Genomic DNA, 14,402 nt, shown 5'->3' on the forward strand with positions numbered 1-14,402 from the left:
TGTGTGACTCTTGATCTCAAGGTTCTAAGTTCAAGCCCCACATTAGGCATGGGGCCTACTTAAAATATTTTTTTTTTTTAAGTGAACATTAGGCAAGGAGCATTTTAGAGATCACTTGAATTTAAAGTAGGTAAAATACGAATCACTATGAGCTCTAATTGTTTTTGGTAAGAATGCATATTCTTCTTGGCTATGATTGTCCCCTGAATCACTATTCTGCCTCACATTTTACCAATATGCAAGAAAACTAGATTCTCTGATTTTACATTGATATATTTGAAAATTTTTCAAACTGAAAAGCTGAAAAGCTCCATATAAAATCATTTTACTTTGCAAAATAACCTACAGGTGTTGAAAAAGTTAAAGACTTACTTCCTATTCTGGAACAAATTCTTATAAAGAGGTTTTTAGTTCTAGAAAATACATTTTCCAGAGAAAAGTCTATCAATAAGAACATATAAAACATACAACAGGGTGCCTGGGTGGCTCAATCAGTTAATTGTCCCAACACTTAATCTCAGCTCAGGTCTTGATCTCAGGCATGTGAGTTCAAGTCCCACATTGGGTTCTATGCTGGGTGTGGAGTCCTACTTAAAAACAAACCAAAACCACACAACTACACAACTCATTTCTTTAAATAAAGCATTACAACCTTCCCTTCTATAATACTTTGATATAGTATACATAATACTATATATATTAAAATAACATATTTATATATTATATATATTATATATGTATATCATCTGTATGTGTGTACACTGTCAAAAATTATATGAACATGTGAGTTAATTACAAAGTTACAATTCACAAGATAAATGAAAGAACAGGATACATAATCCTATTTTTATTTACAAAGTCCTTTAAAAAAGTTTATTTAACTTTCTTAAAAGTTTATTTAAAGTTTATTAAAATATAATTAGCTAGAACATTAAGATTGATAAAATCTCAGAATAGAAATTGGATCCCATGCAACGAAGTCCTGCCAGTCCTCTCAGGAGAAGGGCTATCTCTAAGGGTCTTCTGGCTGGGTCCCATGCTATGCAGATGATGTGTAGGAGTAGCTCAGCACAAAAATTCATTTGCCCACTTCAAGTGAAGGAAATAGCCTCAAGGATATTCAGGAAACTCATGTTTCTGCTGCTGCTTTTATTGTTACATTGTTTTTGTTTCTTGAATTTATTCTCCTTGTTATAACTGACTTGTTAGTTCAGGTCTGGGTCAGTTTGGTTTCCCTAATTTAGTGTCAGAATCAACCCCCTCAACAGCAGTCATGCCAAAGAATCAACTTTACAGCTGTAACAGAAGTATACAAAGAAGCATGTTTACTGAGACATAGGTATTTGTCTTAAGGCGCCTTCATAAGCAAATTCTTAATTTTTGCTCCTGTTTATAGATGCAACAGAAATGGGCTTTTTAATTTTTTTCCCAAAGCCTTTGGCCAAATGATGAATGAATCTTTGGCATTCTCTGAGTGCCTGGAATTGTCCCCACCTTCTCTTGTACTTTAGTAAATAAGACCTTTGAGATCCAGGATGAAGTATCCATATGTAACATACATGAGACATATTCTACATATTTTTGTACATTTGTTATAGCACCCCAATGAGTCAGGCATTGTGATAGTTATTGAAGATAAAGACAAAACAGTATGGCTGCCTCAAAGATTTCATAACATAGAAAAGGACATAGCCAAATAAATTAATAACTGTCTTGAATAATTTCTAAACCAAAGTGTACTACAAATGAATGGGATTATTTGAATATGGGATGATTCTTAATATTTTTGCTTTCTTTTATGACTCAACTAAAATTGAATTTTAACTCAACTAACAAAGGTGACTGGAGATTTCACCATAATCATTTTCTGTATTTCTTTGTACAAGATTAAAGGAGATGACAGAGAGAAGATGTCTCACTGATTATAAGATTATAGTTGTGCCAGTTCCCAAGGATCTCCCAGGTCCCTGGGGCTCTGATGCTTCAGGCCATGTGGGAAACAAGGTGAACTTGGGCATACCTCGAGGGCCATATGTCTGAGATTCACTCTCCCTCGGTGTACCTCATAGTTACCCCCTCAGCAATATTGCTACAGTTATATTGATAACTGTCAAGCTCCCTCGGTGTGCCTCATAGTTACCCCCTCAGCAATATTGCTACAGTTATATTGATAACTGTCAAGCTCCTATCAGTACTTTCCTCCCCTCAAATCTTCAATTTCATTTATCTTCACCTACTACAAGAATCTGAAGGTTTTAGGTTGTAGGTTTTAGAAAGCCAAAATAAAACAAAAAGCCAAGAATTAAAGTACATTCAGCTAGCTTCGTCTTTAGAGAATCATAACCTACCCCAGGCAAAATTGAGTGCAGGAAAGTCAGCTTGTTTCATGAATGTGGGGATGAGTGAAGAGATAATTTGAGAATAAAACACTACTTCGTATTTCAGTTTTTCTAACACATTCAGTAAATGTAAGCCAAAGATGATAATTCCATGTGCCAGCCAGGAGAAATCATCAGCTGCAAGACAAACAAAGAAGATGCCACTAACTCCTGACCATGAGCAAGTCAGGCACCACAAGTTCAAAAATAGCTAAAGCAAAACCAATGAATCACCAAAGTAGTAATTAGTATCAACTTACCGTGCACACATCAAAAAAATAGTTTATATGGGGTGCCTGGGTGGTTCAGTTAGTTAAGTGCCCAACTCCTTACTTCAGTAGAGATCTGCCTTGGGCTCAGTACTGGGCATGGAGCCTGCTTAAGATTCTCTCTTTCTTGGGCACCTGGGTGGCTCAGTGGGTTAAAGCCTCTGCCTTCCACTCAGGTCATGATCCCAGGGTTCTGGGATCAAGCTCCACATTGGCTCTCTGCTCAGCAGGAAGCCTGCTTCTCTTTCTCTCTCTCTCTCTCTCTACCTAACTCTCTGCCTACTTGTAATTTCTGTCAAATAAATAAATAAAATATTAAAAAAAAAAAAGATTCTCTCTTTCACCCTCTGATATCCCTGCATCCCCTCCAAAAAAGAAGAAAAAACAGACAGTTTGCAAATTGGGGACACCCAAACTAAAACATGAAATGAGGCTGAGGTATATTTTTTAAAACAGCTTATTGAGAGAAAAAGCAGTGATTATTTTTTTCTTAACGGGGATTGGTTATAATATTGGCATTTTTCTTAAATGATAGGGAATTTGTTGGTGGTTACCTCATAGCAACCTTGGAAACAGTTTAGATTTTGCTTATGATTTCCAGAGGCATAAGCAAGAAATGACCCAGGTCAAGTTATTCCTGCAAAATAAGCTAAATTAAGTTTGTTTGTATGACTAAAATGGTTTTGTCCGCTCAGGGATTTTCAAGGCTAGTTTCCATTTCTTTTCTTTTTTTTTTTAAACACCAGGAAGGGTCTAAGTTTTTGTTGAGAAGGACTCCAGAAGGATTTTCAGATACAGCTGAGTCTTAAAAGAGAGAATGAGTTTATCAGGTGGTTGAAAGGGATGGGGTTTATTCTGAGCAGAAGAAGCAAGAAGTACTACTAGTGAACATTCTGATCTGTTTAAGGACTCACATTCTGATCAGAATGGACAGTGTACAGGACATGGAGATAGGTCTGTAGTGTCATTTGCAAATATCTTCTCCCATTCTGTGCTTGCCTCTTTGTTTTGTTGACTATTTTCTTTGTTGTGCAAAGCTTTTTGTTCTTGATGAAGTCCCAAAAGTTCATTTTTTCTTTAGTTTCCCATGTTTTTGGAGATGTCTCTTGAAAGAAGTTACTGTGGCTGATGTTGAAGAGGTTACTGCCTATGTTCTCCTCTAGGATTTTGTTGGATTCCTGTCTCACATTGAGGTCTTTCATCCATTCTGAGTTTATCTTTGTGTACGGTGTAAGAGAACGGGTGAGTTCATTCTTCCGCATATACCTGTCCAATTTTCCCAGCAACATTTATTGAAGATACTGTCTTTTTCCCATTGGGTATTTTTTCCTGCTTTGTCCAAGATTATTTGACCATAGAGTTGATTGTCCATAGCTGGGTTCTCTATTCTGTTCCATTGGTCTATGTGTCTTTTTTTTTTTTTTTTTAAGATTTTTACTTATTTATTTGACAGCGAGAGACAGAGATCACAAGTAGCAGAGAGGCAGAGATAGGGAGGGGGAAGCAGGCTCCCCGCTGAGCAGAGAGCCTGATGTGGGGCTCGATCCCAAGACTCTGGGATCATGACCGGAGCCAAAGGCAGATGCTTAACTGACTGAGCCACCCAGGCGCCCCTCTATGTGTCTTTTTTTGTGCCAGTACCATACTGTCTTGTTGATCACAGTTTTGTAACATAAATTGAAATCAGGTAATATGATGCCCCCAGCTTTGTTTTTGTTTTTCAACATTTCCTTGATGATTTGGGATGCTTTCTGTTACCATACAAACTTTAGGATTGTTTGCTCCGGACTTTGAAAAATGCTGCTGATATTTTGATCAGGATGGCATAGATGGTATAGATTGCTCTGGGCAGCATAAACATTTTAACAGTGTTTCTTCTTCTGATGCATAAACATGGAATGTTCTTCCATCTTTTTGTCTTCTTTGATTTCTTTCATGAGTGTTCTGTAGTTCCTAGAGTATAGATGTTTTACCTCCTCGGTTAGGTTTATTTCAAGGTATCTTGTGTTTTTCGGTGCTATTGATAATGGAATCAATTCTCTAATTTCTCTTTCTACAGTTTCATTATTAGTGTATAAGAAAGCCACTGCTTTCTGTGCATTCGTTTTGTATCCTGCCACATATCCAAGATCTATAAAGAATTTCTCAAACTCAACACCCAAAAACAAATAATCAAGTCCAAAAATGGGCAGAAAACATGAACAGACACTTCTCCCAAGAAGACACACAGACAACTAACAGACACATGAAAAAATGTTCATCATCATTAGCTATCAGGGAAATTCAAATCAAAACCACATTGAGATGCTACCTTATACCAGTTAGAATGGCAAATTTTTTTTAAATAATTTTTTATTTTTTTTAATAAACATATATTTTTTATCCCTAGGGGTACAGTCTGTGAATCGCCAGATTTACACACTTCACAGCACTCACCATAGCACATACCCTCCCCAGTGTCCATAACCACACCCCCCTTCTCCCAACCCCCATCCCCCCAGCAACCCTCAGTTTGTTTTGTGAGATTAAGAGTCACTTATGGTTTGTCTCCCTCCCAATCGCATCTTGTTTCATTTATTCTTCTCTTACCCCCTTAACCCCCCATGTTGCATCTCCACTTCCTCATATCAGGGAGATCATATGATAGTTGTCTTTCTCCACTTGACTTATTTCGCTAAGCATGATACCCTCTAATTCCATCCACGTCATCACAAATGGCAAGATTTCATTTCTTTTGATGGCTGCATAATATTCCATTGTGTATATATACTACATCTTCTTTATCCATTCATCTGTTGATGGACATCTAGGTTCTTTCCATAGTTTGGCTATTGTAGACATTGCTGCTATAAACATAGAATGGCAAAAATTGACAAGGCAAGAAACAACAAATGTTAGAGAGGCTGTGGAGAGGGAACTCTCTCACACTGCTTGTGGGAATACAAGTTGGTACAACCACTTTGGAAAGTGGAGGTTCCCCAGAAAATTAAAAATAGAGCTACCTTATGATCCAGCAATTGCACTACTGGGTATTTACTCCAAAGATATAGATATAGTGAAAAGAAGAGCCATATGTGCCCTAATGTTCATAGCAGCAATGTCCACAATAGCAAAACTGTGGAAACAGTCATATGCTCTTCAACAGATGAATGGATAAAGAAGATGTGGTCCATATATACAATGGAATATTACTCAGCCACCAAAAGGACGAATACCCAACTTTTGCATGAACATGGATGGGACTGGAGGAGATTATGCTAAGTAAAATAAGTCAGTGGCATTATCGTAGCCAATGAGGTTTATCCGAGGCGCGATTATTGCTAATTGAAAATAAGTCAAGCAGAGAAAGTCAGTTATCATATGGTTCCATTTATTTGTGGAATCTTAAGGAGTAGCATAGAGGACATTAGCAGAAGGAAGGGAAAAATGAAGGTGGGGGGTTGGAGGGGCAGAATAATCATGAAAGACTATGTACTCTGAGAAACAGACTGGGGATTTTAGAAGGGAAGGGGGTGGAGGAAGAAGCTAGTCCAGTGATGGGTATTAAGGAGGGCATATACTGCATGGAGTACTGGGTGTTATAGGAATCATGGAATACTAGATAAAAAACTAATGATGTACTGTATGGTGACATAACATAATAAAAAATAAATAAATAATTAAAAGAAGAAGAAAAAAATAAAAGAAAGAACACGGAGAGTGGTGAGATTGAAGGGTAGAAAAATACTGGCCAAATCATAAAAGCTCTTGTTTCCTCTAGAGATTTTATTTTGTCTTTAAAACCAGTAAGACACTCATGTACAATCTTATGGTGGGTCCTTTATTTTTATTTGTTGTTTTAATATTATACTTTCTTTCAACCACCCCTATACTAAGCTAAACTTGTGAGATCTTTAAAAGAAAAAACAAAAAACATCCCATAACTATTTCCTATGAGTGTTAATACAGTGTCATTTAAACTAATTTAGTAATCGTTTGAGAACATTTGGATCTTGTATGCATTTAGATATGGTATATTTATTTATTTTATTTATGTTCCTCTATGTTTCCAAACCCAAGTTTACTTCCAGAACCAAATTTTATGTATTGAGATCATATTGAATTCTCCTATCCCCCAACTTTCTACTTATCTAACCATAATTTTATTGTTTACAATTGAATCAACAACCTTTTTAAAGACAGAAAAATACAAAACATCTTTGTTTCTCTGTTGGAAATTGAGGACATTTTAGCATAGTAGGTAAAATTAGAAAGCATCGTAACTCCATCATTAGAGATAACTTTGTATGGGGGGTGGGAGAAATACAGAAAAATAATGCTAACTTTCCTTAACAATGCTGAATTAATTTTAGTTATAAAATTATAATTATATCTAGCATTTGCTTACTCAATATCATACTCACTCCATAAATTTGTTCGCTTTTGGGGGTAGACAAATTGATATTATACTCTCCACATTTAAATAGTGAACAGAGATAATTTTATCTTATTTAGCATAGCAAAAAATAATTACTATTACCCTAGAGGATCAAGACAGTAGACTACATTAAAAAAGAGGAACAATCCATTACCTTACATGATATTGTGTTATTCTTTGTGGTGTGTAGATTTGCACTTGATCTTAGCCAAAAGGCCGAGAAGCGATGTGTGGTGTGTAGATTTGGCTCATGTAAATTCTGAGATGTTTCCTTTCTTCCAATATATGAATCTACCCATTCATGCGCACCCAGGTGTACATGTGTGGGTAAGTAGTCAACATAAATAAATTAAGGAAGAGACTGCAAATTGCCCCCACATATTTATTTTCTTTTCCTTACTAATATCCCTCAACTGTTATCTGGGTACAGGATGGGAAGAATAATGAAGAAGTGACTTGGGTTTCTCTAGAATACTGAACTTCACAATCTACCAGAATCTATTCATCGTCCCAACCACACAAACCTCAGAATCAAAAAGAACAAATAGAGATAAAAAGAGACAAACAAACAAACTCTTAAATGTAGAGAACACAGTGGTAGTTACCAGAAGGGATGTGGGTAGGAAGATGGGTGAAATAGATAAAGGGGATTAAGAATACATTTATCATGATGAGCACAGAGTGTGTATAGGGTTGTTGATCATTACATTGCACACCTGAAACTATATAATGCTGTATGTGAATAATATTTCAGTTTTAAAAAGAAAGTCAATAAGGGAAATGGTACAGTTACTAATTCCAAGCAATTTGGGCTGCGCCCACAAAATATTTCCTGTACCCCCTTTCTCTCCATGAAATTTGGTTCTGAATCAAAGGAATTGCAAAACAGTTCTGGAAATGTCATTTTTTAATCAGTAGCCTCTGTATGGCAGAGGAGGTCTGCAGTACAACAGAAATTTTATAAAGATGTTCAAGGCTACTATGTGTAGGAAATCAAACATGTCACACACCATTCTTATACCCGTTTTCCAGTTAAGCACTAATCTCTGTCACCCATGGGCCAAATAAGATTAGAAAATAAGAATGAAGAGAGAAGCTTACATAGTGAAACACAATTAGCAAATGCAGGGACCATTCAGAATTACTAGGCAGTTTAAACACCTCCTTCCTAATTTCACATGGTTAATCCCCAATCATGAGTCTCCATTTCTCTTTGACTACTTTGATAACATGATTACTAAATTTCTTGATTTATTTTATGTCTTAAATGACATTGGCAATTGTACAAATCATGTGTTAAACTGGCTAAGATGACAAAAATAAGCAGACTTCTACCTTATTTAAAGTATAAATGACATCTGCCTCGTATAAAAGAAAAGCACGTCAGAAATGTTTATTATTTAACTAGGAGAGTGAAGAATAACAAGTGTTTTGCAAATGCCTTGAATCTCATTTTTCTTGACTTCTAATCACACCCAATGTGTTGCAATAGAAAGATGACTAAATTTAGAAACACACCTATGTCTTTCTCACACATACAAAGAACATCTGGCCGTGGCCCGACAAGTTCATCACTTTGACTGACTTGGTGTTAGTTCTGATTCACTCGAAGGCTAGTTTTCCCAGAACTTAAATAACAAAATAAACAAATATATATAAATGCCATATTGGGTTATTATTCGTTAAAGAGAGGAGATACGCAACCTATTAGCAAACAACTTTTAGTAGACACCATTCAGGTCTAAAGACATGGAACTAGTGATCCCTTTAGATGTGAACATTACCACGGCTTCCCAGAGCCATGGATTCTTGGATACCTACCCACTGAATCTGAAACCATCTCTCAAAATCTTCCTTCTGAGGAAATAAACCTCCCTATTGCACTATGTCTTTCCAGTTTACTTCCCACCCGTTTACGGCTCCAGGATCCTGCCTTTTTCTCCTTAACCTACACATGGAGTTGTCAGTCAATTGTCCAGAATAGTAACGTGTTTGAACATCGGGATAGGAGTTAAGGGTGGGAAGGAATAGCTGCTGTTTTCCGGAGCTCTCACAGTACACTGCGAATGATTTCTCTGTTTCTATATGTTGCTCTGGATTGAGTCACATGAACAGGTGTTCCCTCTGCTTTGTTATCTTGAATATGTGCCAAGCCCCAGGAAGTGGAATGGAATACGTGTTTAAAAAAAAAAAAAAAAAAAAAAAGTACCGATCATCTAATTAATATTGGTCTTAAAATTTTCAGGAGACAAAAAAAAAAGGTGCATTATAAAAAGTGCACTATAGGGCACTATGGCACTATATGATTTTATCAGTCAAAAAGGAAGCATATAATTAAAAAAAAAAAGTCTGGTTGGTTTTTGTCTCTTGTTCCAGAGAGGTAACTTTTTTTTTTTTTTAAAGATTTTATGTATTTGTTTGACAGAGAGAGAGATAGCGAGAGCAGAAATACAGGCAGGGAGTAGGACAGGGAGAAGTAGGCCTCCTGCAGAGCAGAGAGCCCAATGCAGGGCTCTATCCCAGGACCCTGAGACCATGACCTAAGCTGAAGGCAGAGACTTAACCCAGTGGACCACCCAGGTGCCTGAAATACAAGTATTTTTAATATTTTATGTTTTAAAACTATACTTCTATTTAAAATTGAGAGAAGAAGAGAGATGGAGAGCCAGCCAGCCAGACATCTGGTTGGTTCTGTTTCTCTGGAGAACCCTGACTAATGTAACTCTAAATATTGGGAATTTACCAATGATAAATGAGTTCCTTTGTTATTCATAGTGGGCCTCTTGATACACTAATGAGATGATTCATGATGGGGACCTAGATAGTTTACATACCAGATGACTGAGGAAAGTGCTAACTGTGCTAGAAAGACCAACTGTCTGATTAGAGGGCTCGGGCTTTGAGCCACATGGTATCAGCTGTTAACTCTAGCTGGAGAGTCAGTCACATGGACAATGATTCATTCAATCACACCTACATAGGGAAGCTCAGTGAAACTGTTAGCACAGAAACTCAGCTGAGTTTCTCTGCTTGGCCATCCTCTTTAACTACTGTCACACATTAGCACTAAGAAAAGGAATGCTTCCCTAAAGATGACAGAAGCTTCACATCTAGAACCCTTCCAGAATTTGCTTGTGAGGCTCTTCTTTTGGTTAGTTATCACAGCTATCTTTTTGCCAAGATATGATTGCAATTGTGAGAGTAGTACTTAAAGTGAATTCTGTGTACCTTTCTAGCAAGTTATGGAATATGAGAATAATTGTGGGAACCCTCAAATTTATATACAGTTTGTCTGAAGTGAGGGTGACCCTCGGGATCCCTGAATTTGGGGCTGGCATCTAAAGTGAGGGCAGTTTTATGGGTGACTATTGTCATTAAGCTTGACTTTGGCAAACTCATTGCAGACAGAGATATGCTACATTAACTTTTAAGTAAAATACGTTCTTATTTAAATTTCTAAATTATAAAGATTACATTATGTTTTAGGCTTCAGGGGGCTTATGTCCAGGGATATGAGTTGAATAAGAATCTCATAACATTCTGACTGCAGCATGTCTAGAGAATTATTCTTCTTTCGTTTTCACCTTAAATTCAAAATTTGTCTCTTCCATATTCTAGCTTTCTGACCTTGCTTAAACCATTTAACCTATTCCATGCTCAAATCTTTCATCTGTAAAATAAATATCTACTTCACTTAATTTCTATGAGGATTTCATTAGATGGTATAGCCAAAGTAATTAACAAATGATTTGGCTCATAATAATCTCCTGATAAAATAACAACTCTGAATGTCATTTTATTGATGCTTAATGATAAATAAAGCTCCAACATGCAATTGAAAACTCAAGTTATACTAACGTAGTGTTGGGCAGACCTACACAGGAAATAATACCATTTGATGTTGGTTAAAGAAAATAGAAGGAGTTCTGACGATTCACAGACGTGTACCCCTGGGGCAAATAATACATTATATGTTAGTTTAAAAAATAAAATAAAATAAAAAGAAAGAGAATAGAAGGGGTTAAAAAATCTTAAGCTTTAAAGACTGAAGCTATAAATAACTGAAGCATTTAGCTAAAAAAAATGGGTGGTAATGATCAAGGGATGATAATATGTTCCACTGTTTTGAACAGTGAATGAACGTTGTCCAAATAGCAGTGCTTACTTTAGTTTTTATCATGCATCTATTTCATCAATGTTGCTTCAATCAAAATTGACTATAGTAAAAAATGAAATATAAAATCTAATTAAATTGTATGTTAATCTAAGTGTCATTTTCTCCCATGTGAGGTGATAACACATACAAACTCCCCATGTTCTGTTTATATAAAATGAACCCACCCAGACTATGCTCTTGCACAGAGTTCCCACAAGAAGTGGCTTCCCACCCATAATGTGTATTTGGCCATCAAGGGAGAAATTCAACTTTAATCTGCATATGGAAAATTTTTTAAATAGATATAAAATATTCGCATTTTAATAAACAATATTACTCAGATTACTTAGGAGTAGCATATACACATGAGTGATTCAAAGTACAAATCTGAGTTAACACATTAAAAATTTGCCTAAAATTATATTGAATCTGCCCATTTAGATTTTCTTTAATATTATTAAATAAACTAGTGTCATCCTTGTATATTAGATATGCTAATATGTGTATTCATTTTCTTAAGTAGGTGTAAACAAGTCAATAAAATATTCTCAGTGACTATTTAAGGAAAGGGGATATGTGGATAGAATAATTTGTCACTAGTATATCAGAAAATTAATAAGCACAATTTTCTCTAAGAAATTTTAAGAATTAATCACGTCAAACGTGAGGCACCAATAGACAGTAATATGAAAAGCATATATCATGCTTCTTTCTTTTTTTTTTTTTAAAGATTTTATTTATTTATCAGAGAGAGAGAGGGGAGAGAGCGAGCACAGGCAGACAGAGTGGCAGGCAGAGGCAGAGGGAGAAGCAGGCTCCCTGCCGAGGTAGGAGCCCAACGTGGGACTCGATCCCAGGACGCTGGGATCATGACCTGAGCCGAAGGCAGCTGCTTAACCAACTGAGCCACCCAGGCATCCCTATCATGCTTATTTCATCATCACATGGTAATTTGCTCCACTCAGTATTGCTCAATAAAAAAACTTCAGAAAAATCTACTAAGAATATACATTTTTATTACCACTCAGAATGACATGCCATACTTAGCTATGGGCTTAAAATCCAGAGTTCCAGCTTAATTTGTTAAGCCTAATCTTTTTATTTTATTCTTTAATTCTACTGTTTTTCACACTCTCAATTTCATGACTCAATTCAGCATTGAATTGAATTGAATTAAATTGAATTGAATTGAATTAAAAATTTGCATGGATATCAATTCACAATAATCTACAGGCTCTTTTATGAAACAAAATAATAAACATTTTTAAGCCAGAACCATTATTTTTCAATAATTCTAAAATGTTAAGGTATACTCAACAATTAGGTACCAATTTTGGTACAATGATAACTAACAAGAAAACATAGTTTAAATCTTGGAAACATTCTTGCTGATTCCAATGGTAATGTAAAAAAAATGAAATAAGCATACTAAACAAAGCAAAAAGCAACTTTCCTGTGTATTCTCAAAATAAAGATTTAAAATTCACTTTTGGAGATTTAAAAAATATATGCAAACCACTACTCCACCCCAATTCTGGTAGGTAAGTGGACCTTAAATGCTAGTGCCTAAAAATAAATGATTTTTTATATGCTAGACTTAATTTCGATTTTCTTTAAGAACATGGATTTCTAAAGCATGAAATATCTATAGGAAATTACTAACCAAACCCAAATATCAACAGGCATAACATAATACTGCCATCCAGTGGCCATTTGGGCTAATTGCAGAATGATGCTCTTCCAGATTATTCAATGCAGAGGGGTTGGTAAAAAGATTTGTCATAATTATTTAAGTTGATGTTTATCCATGTGAAAAGCAATTTCTTTGTTGACCACAACATAAATAACAAATGTAAGGTTAAGATTTCTTTCTTCCAGTGATATGTTTTTTCTAATAATTCCCAAAATTATTAACAAACTCCCAGAGATTTAAACAAACAAAAAAACAATATAAAATAGTCAAATCTCCCCCAGGTTAACTCCATATCTATATATTTATATCTCTATATAGATCTATATCTGTATCTGTATACCTGCCAACATTTCATTTTTGATAAATAATCCCAAGGATATGTTTTGAATTTCAATTTGCTTTTATAGACTCTTCACATACTCCTTTAAATATGTTTCTATTTATAGCTGAGTTACAACATGTTTCATCCACAATAGGTAGGATTATACCATTATAGATATCAACACACACATTCATTCTTTGTTCAAATCACTGATTAGTGGAGGAATTGTGATCTTTGGAATTACTTATGAGGCCAGACTGAGCAGCTGCCATCATGAAGTTGCTATTTGCTGTGAATAAAATAAGAGTGAAAGAGTGAGAGAACCTTGAAGAGTTTCATATGCCAACTCAGTGCTATCATTCACAATGGCCACAGACGGTATTGGTGGAACCAGTGACCCAGCACCACCCAGGAGAAGGGGCCAGGAAGTGATTCGTAACTATGTACCTAGATGAAGAGCAAAGAACTGAGTATCAGCATCCATGGAATCACACTTTTCTGTCTTTATTCCTATGCCGTCTTTGGCTAGTCCTTCTCTATTCAAGTCCTTCAGTTTGAATACCTACTTTAAAATAACAATTTATACGTATGATTTTTAAATTTACATTATCAGCCCATACATTTTTCAGCACTCCAAATCCATTTAGCCAACTTGATACATCCACTTGACACGATCAAGCCCCTTAAGTGCAAAGTGGCTGTATTAGAAATTATAGTTACACTCCTAAACCATTTTTTTTCTCTTTTGAAGTTTCCTATATTGTTAAAAGACATCACCATTTGGTTAAACTGGCTCCAAATCTAGTAATAATCGTCCTTGAAATCATGAACTATCGTTGACTCAAAAAGGCACTTATGGTTTTGGTTTTTTTTCAACAAATGCTTTTTTCTTTGATAGAAGTATAATTAACATACAGTGTTATATATACACTTTCAGGCATACAACATACTGATTCAACAATTCTGTACATTATGCAGTGCTCACTATAACTGTAGTCACCAGCTATCACCATGCAATGTTACTACAATATTACTGACTATATTCCGTATGCTGTACTTTTCATCTCTGTGACATTTATTTTATAACTGGAAGATTGTACCTTTTTAATTTTTTTTATTTGAGTATAGTCGACCAACAACGTGACAATAGTTACAGGTGTACAACAT

At 35.6% G+C, this 14,402-nt stretch overlaps 2 pseudogenes; one reads left to right on the plus strand and one right to left on the minus strand.

The window, feature by feature from the left end:
• Positions 1-5,910: 5,910 nt before the first annotated feature.
• On the plus strand, positions 5,911-6,042 carry LOC122905679 (annotated as a pseudogene).
• A 1,076-nt stretch (positions 6,043-7,118) lies between these two features.
• Positions 7,119-7,292, minus strand: LOC122905604 (annotated as a pseudogene).
• Between the last annotated feature and the right edge of the window lie 7,110 nt (positions 7,293-14,402).

This window comes from Neovison vison, chromosome 4 (assembly GCF_020171115.1).
Source record: "Neovison vison isolate M4711 chromosome 4, ASM_NN_V1, whole genome shotgun sequence".
NCBI lineage: Eukaryota > Metazoa > Chordata > Mammalia > Carnivora > Mustelidae > Neogale > Neogale vison.